We start from the raw sequence: 6,000 nt of genomic DNA on the forward strand, positions 1-6,000 counted from the left end.
ATGTTAAGATTTTTTAAAATTGTACTTAAAATATAGTTCTGAAACAATGTCAACAATTATATAATTGATTTTATTACCTCATTAAATTTGTAAGTTGGATTGTACACGATGCTGTATTCAATTTTTATTTCTCTTTGAGAACTATATTCACGATCTCCTTCTCAGTCGCACATTGCTTGTAACACTTAGCATTTTAACATATTTAGCAACACAGCACGTCCCTGACACATCTGTTTGATGATTGCATATACGTATGTATGCTCTGTGCATGGCAGGTCCACCTCCTCCTTTTCTTATTTATATTAAAAAATAATATAATTTATTTCCTCTATTGCAGCAATGTGCATTAAAGAAATTGTAAACATTACGTCATCAGTATGAAATATTTTTAATTTCAATCAAGCTTTAGGGATTTACAAAACAATGAAATTAGATATGGTAACCATTTGCCAATCGGTCACCCTCACTGATTTGAAAGACCTTGATTTGATATGCTATATTGTTAGAGACAATATTCTGAACAAGTTTTTTCAATACACATACGCAACTGTTTCTAGGATTCAGTTTCAGAGATATCTATAAAAGTATTCTCAATTCATCCTATATGTATAATGTTTTCTTCTAAGTAAGTAAGTCTTGAATTATGGATGAATCCATCCAATCCATTTATTTGCAAAATTTTTATTTTATAAAATTGCTTAGCTACTTGACTAAACTGTTGCGGAGCTCTATCATGCATAAACCAATACGAAGTCTAAGATCGACTAGAACTTCCTCTAATATTTCGTGTAAACGCCTGCTCAAAGAATCAACATACTTTGTGCCTGTTAAATTCTCATCAAGAGAAAAGGCTAAATTAAAAATCTTGCTTACGAACTATTACAATTTATGGAAAGAGAGGCTGAACAGAGAGTTTGCTTTGTTTGTAAAATTCATTATATCTCATAAACGAAGACAGATAGGACATATGTTTATATGCCTTTTTTAATTGTTTTTAGGCATACAATCAACTCCTGAAGTGGGTCCCACATGTTATGAAACACCCTGTATAAGAAGTAGTTAATAGATAATCTCTTTTAATATTATATTAATATTATATTTAACAATATATTGTTGTTTATGGTTTGTTTATATAGTTATGTTTTCAAAAAAATTTTATAGATACATTCAATATACATGTACATACAAGTGTATAGAAGAACAATGATAAGATGAAGAAAGTTAGATTAAGAAAAATACATTTTACATTAATTATATCTAAGTTTAAGGACTCTATCAATTTCTAACTAAGATCAATTTTTGGTAACCTTAAGAAGAACTAATATTAATATTTGCTTATTTTGAGTTTCAAGGGTTAATCTATGTAACCGTTTGCCTTCTTCCACTAACATGAAAGTATCGAACGTCTAACTTTCAAAAATGGTTTAATTAAGAATAAATAAAAAAAGTATACCGTAAAGAAATACATAAATACATTGTATACATATGTATCTGATGTTCATTAGCACAGTGTTAATTTGAGCACTGGCTTTTTTAATTTTAACGCTGTCATAAATCGTGAAATTTAGTGTCCCTGATCAGAACTACAGAGTTAGATTAACAATATTTTGCTTGTACTTTTATTTCTACGTCCAAGTAAATAAAATTGAATTAAGTCAGAATGAACATTCAAGAATTAAAGTATTAATTCAAAAAATTAAAATGTTAAATTGATGTTGCCACCTACGACGCAACAGCGGTCACTTTTAGGACAACAAGAGAAGAAGGAGACCGGAGGTTACTGCTAAGCAGGAAGATAAGTATATAAAAGCCTCAAACAAACTAACAGGCGGTTAATAGCAACACAACTTTAATGTCAACCGAATCGAGGCCGGCAAAAACCAGTTAGCATCGAAACAGCAAGGAGACATTTGATAGAAGCTAATTTCCATGGTAGGATAGCTACAAACAATATTACTGTGAGAACAAAATCACTTCATATGTTTTAGAATTGATGAAAAAGTACCAATAAATGTCAGTAGATTATTATTGAAGTAAAATTTTCCAAACTGACGAAGCTAAAAATTTAAATAAGCACAAAACTGATTGTGAGGGTATTGAGATTATGGAAAATAGTTATGGCTCATGTGCAGAGTATTTTAGTATTTTTATGTGAAACGATAGCTTACCGAATTTTTAGATAACATCTTTTATATTATTATATGTTATACCACCGAAGATATACTTAAATAAGATAATTTAATTCTTTCTTTTAAATTAAATGGGTACACATTTCAAGTTTCACTTCTAATATTTTTCTTCAAACATTTTGATTTTCACATGAATTACTCATACTTTATAATTACTTTTACATAGTATACAAATAATGACGCCTTATATTTGTAGTTGTAAAGCAAAATTACTTATTTAAGAAGTTTTCAACTTCAATACTGTTGTATCGATTGGTGTAATATAGGACCCTTATTTTTAAGTGAAAAAATTGTTTTAATGTCCTTGTCTTACGGTCACAGATATAAGAAAGTAAAAGACGCCTTTAAAATTTGGAGTTTACTACAATTACTTCAGATAATATTTAAACATAGTTTTTTATGGCAAAAACATCTCTTTTCATTTCTCGAAATAAGTAAATATTGCATCATCGCGAGAAAATTGTCATAAGTCAAAATGCAAAGAAAAAAATGCGCACTTACAATGCATAGAAATATTAAATTAATGACTTTGAAATATTTGAAAAAATGACCATATAAACAAATATATAATTCGCAGCAGAGATAGGCATTATCTAGATTTTAGACGAAAAATGATTTAAATAACGATTCAAATAAAAAATAGTGTATCTTCATTCGTTATTTGAAGGTTCAGCTAACCCCAGTTATCTCTATTCGAAGCGCTCTGAATAAATGAATTTATTCAACGAATAGACATGCTTTCTTCATTCAAAAAGTGTTTCATCCGAAACGTCAAATAAGCTTTTCATTTGTATTTTTATGTTTATTCGAAAGTTTATTAGACGGCTTCGAATAACTTTGGGCAGCAGGTTTACTACTCCGCAGCGTATTCGTTCCTTGATCTTGCTGAAAGTTATTTAAAATGCATAGAAAATATTGTTCATATAGTTTATATCATGAAAGAGATATTTAGATGACTACCTTTAGGTTCTACGTATATCGATTTTATTTGATATGTTCATGATGGTGGAATTTTTATGACAAGAAGAATAAGAAATTAATATATCACGCACCATTCTCTTTCTAAGGTGTACTAATGAATTTGTTAATGCAGTATATTAAACAGAAAACTTTTATACGACAATTTAACTAAAATAGAAACAAGTTTCCTTCTTCTGATGAACCACTGCTTGCGTAAGGTACTGTATAACCTTTTATTTTATATAATAATTTTTAGCGAAAACAAAATACAATTCTTTTATGTCGTGATTTTAGCAGGAGGATGATGATATGAGAATATTTAACGTCGCTTTATGTCGGCAAGATTATATGCGCAATTATTTGGTAATTAGAGTAATACCTCCTCCACTTACATAATTGTTGATGCATTAAAAATAAGTTGCAGATTTGAATAAATAGGACGCAAAGAATGCAGATAAAACTAAATATACTGCAAGTACTGTTATTTTTGCTTGTTTTCCAAAAAGGTAAGCTTAAGGGCCTAGCACACGTAGGTTTCGTACATGTTGATAGCAGATAATGCAGAATACTTCTAGACCAGATTTCGATAAGTTAATTTGTTGACAAACATTTACTGGCTATTGGTAACTCTTTTCTAATGATAAGAAAAATTAATATTAATGATTCTGATTTTTAATCTTCCTCAAAATTTGAGGAAAATGTAATGAGGAGTGAATAAATGGACACATTTTCTAACATTTAAAATTTACGTTCACTTTGTTTTTACATGTAATGGTATTTCTAACAAGAATCTAGAGCAATCAAGTGTTATCAATGCCACAGCAGAAAAGACAAGGATTGCACTATTAACGAAGTGGATACAAAATATTTAATGCCGTGTTCAGAATCTCAACCATTCTGTCGTAAAGCCGTATACATATGTAAGAGCAAATTTACAATTTTTTATCAAAACAATTTACTTCCATTTAATTGTACATTTTAATTATTTGCTTTATTACTTGGGATGAATTCGTTTGAACGAATCCAGCAATTCACTGTGTTGGATTAAGATTTTGTGCTATACTAAAATATTCCCTGCTTTTTACGAGGATTTTATACTGGATAACTGTTTTCAATTCTTGGATCAAATTAAACTTCAAAAATGTGATTTTTCAAGAAAACCTTTAATTAATTAGAAATTACTTTTTTCTTAAGTATTTGCAGAAATTTGTTTTAGTAGATGAAACAATGAGGCTCCTTAGAGGGCAAGACCCAGGACTATAGACCCCCTCTTCCATTCCTTCAGCCCTAATAACTCAACTTCAACTCTGTTTTTTATCAGTTTATTTATATCTGTCGTAAACTGATGTTATCACTTTTTAGATTACTTTACGGATTCACGGGAGTACATAACCATACGCGAATGCGCAAAGTGGCGAAACACCGAGAGGGAGTGTTACAGAGGTCGTTACACACGCGACAGTTACCAGTTGATTTGCGAGTGCAAGGGCGTGGGATGCAATCGTTCCACGAAATCCTTATCGGAGACCACGTTTCTGCTCCACATCTTGTGTCAAGCCATAGTTCTTTTTGCTTTAAGTCCCACTTGAAATCACAGCAGAAATAACTGGATTTTATTATACGTACAATATAAAAGAATAATAAATATTCTCTCGCTATAAGCTCGTGACTCATCACGATTTTATAATGTGTATAAAATGTGTTTCTGAGGTCAGTGTATCAATTGGGGGCTCATTTGTACATGATCACAGAAGAGAGTGAGTTTATAAGATATAAAAAAGACATTCGTTCCATTTATATACATATCATAGTATTCCTTCATCACATTCATAATTCTCTGGTGAAGTTTTGAGTTAAGCAAATTCGTATGGTGGTACCTCAGTTTTGTTTGGTAGAAGATAAAGTGAAAGTGTACAAAATACAGGATACTTGTTCCAAATATATTTAAGATATGAATGTACCAATGAACCTATACTGAAGAAATACTGTAATACCACGAAGTAATAGCAATAGTCACGAGTTTATAGCAATAGAATATTATCTGTGTATATTATTCAACATTAATGGTCATAAGTAATAGAAAAGAAAGAAATGAAATACTGATGTAAAGAGAAAACATAATTGTATAAAAGAATACCATATGAATACAAAACTTACTCTAATTGAAAAAAGGCTGCATCACTACATCTCTTATATGTATAATGTAATTGAAAAATTAACAGATATACAAGTTACATTACCTTCGTGTTTACTTCTTCAGATACGTTCTTGAATTGACGAAAAATTAAATATTATTTAAAATGAATTATTCAAACACTTATTATTAAATAAATGATTTAACGATGTCTCGTTATTTAATTTTCATTTTTCTTTATTTAAATATACCAAATGTTCCAAAAATATTGCGTATAAAAATTTTATAAGGTACTCGATATTATTATATAAAAAGAATAATTGGTCCCTTTCTTGCTTTTTTCATTCTCCGCTTCATCTTTCGGCCAAAGCCTCGCTCAAAGTCCCTTCTATGCCCCAAGCCTAGTCCTCTAGCCTCGCCTCGAATTCCATTGCGCTATCTCAACTGTCAAACAGCTAATACACAAATATTTAAAAAATCTGCTGCGTTCTCTGTAGAAGAAAATAAGCAGTTTCTTGTCCTGAAAGGAGAACATAAGTTTTAGACACTACCTTTCAGGTTAAGAATTGTCAGCCATTTTAATATACAGGATGCTTTTGAAATGGGTATACATCAATACTTCAGGAACTGAATCTACACACTAAAATAAGTAAAAAATGTTAAATAAACATATATTCTATATACTTTGCTACTCGAGTTATAGATGACTAAAGAAAA

This window comes from Calliopsis andreniformis, unplaced genomic scaffold (genome assembly GCF_051401765.1).
Source record: "Calliopsis andreniformis isolate RMS-2024a unplaced genomic scaffold, iyCalAndr_principal scaffold0022, whole genome shotgun sequence".
NCBI classification, from domain to species: domain Eukaryota; kingdom Metazoa; phylum Arthropoda; class Insecta; order Hymenoptera; family Andrenidae; genus Calliopsis; species Calliopsis andreniformis.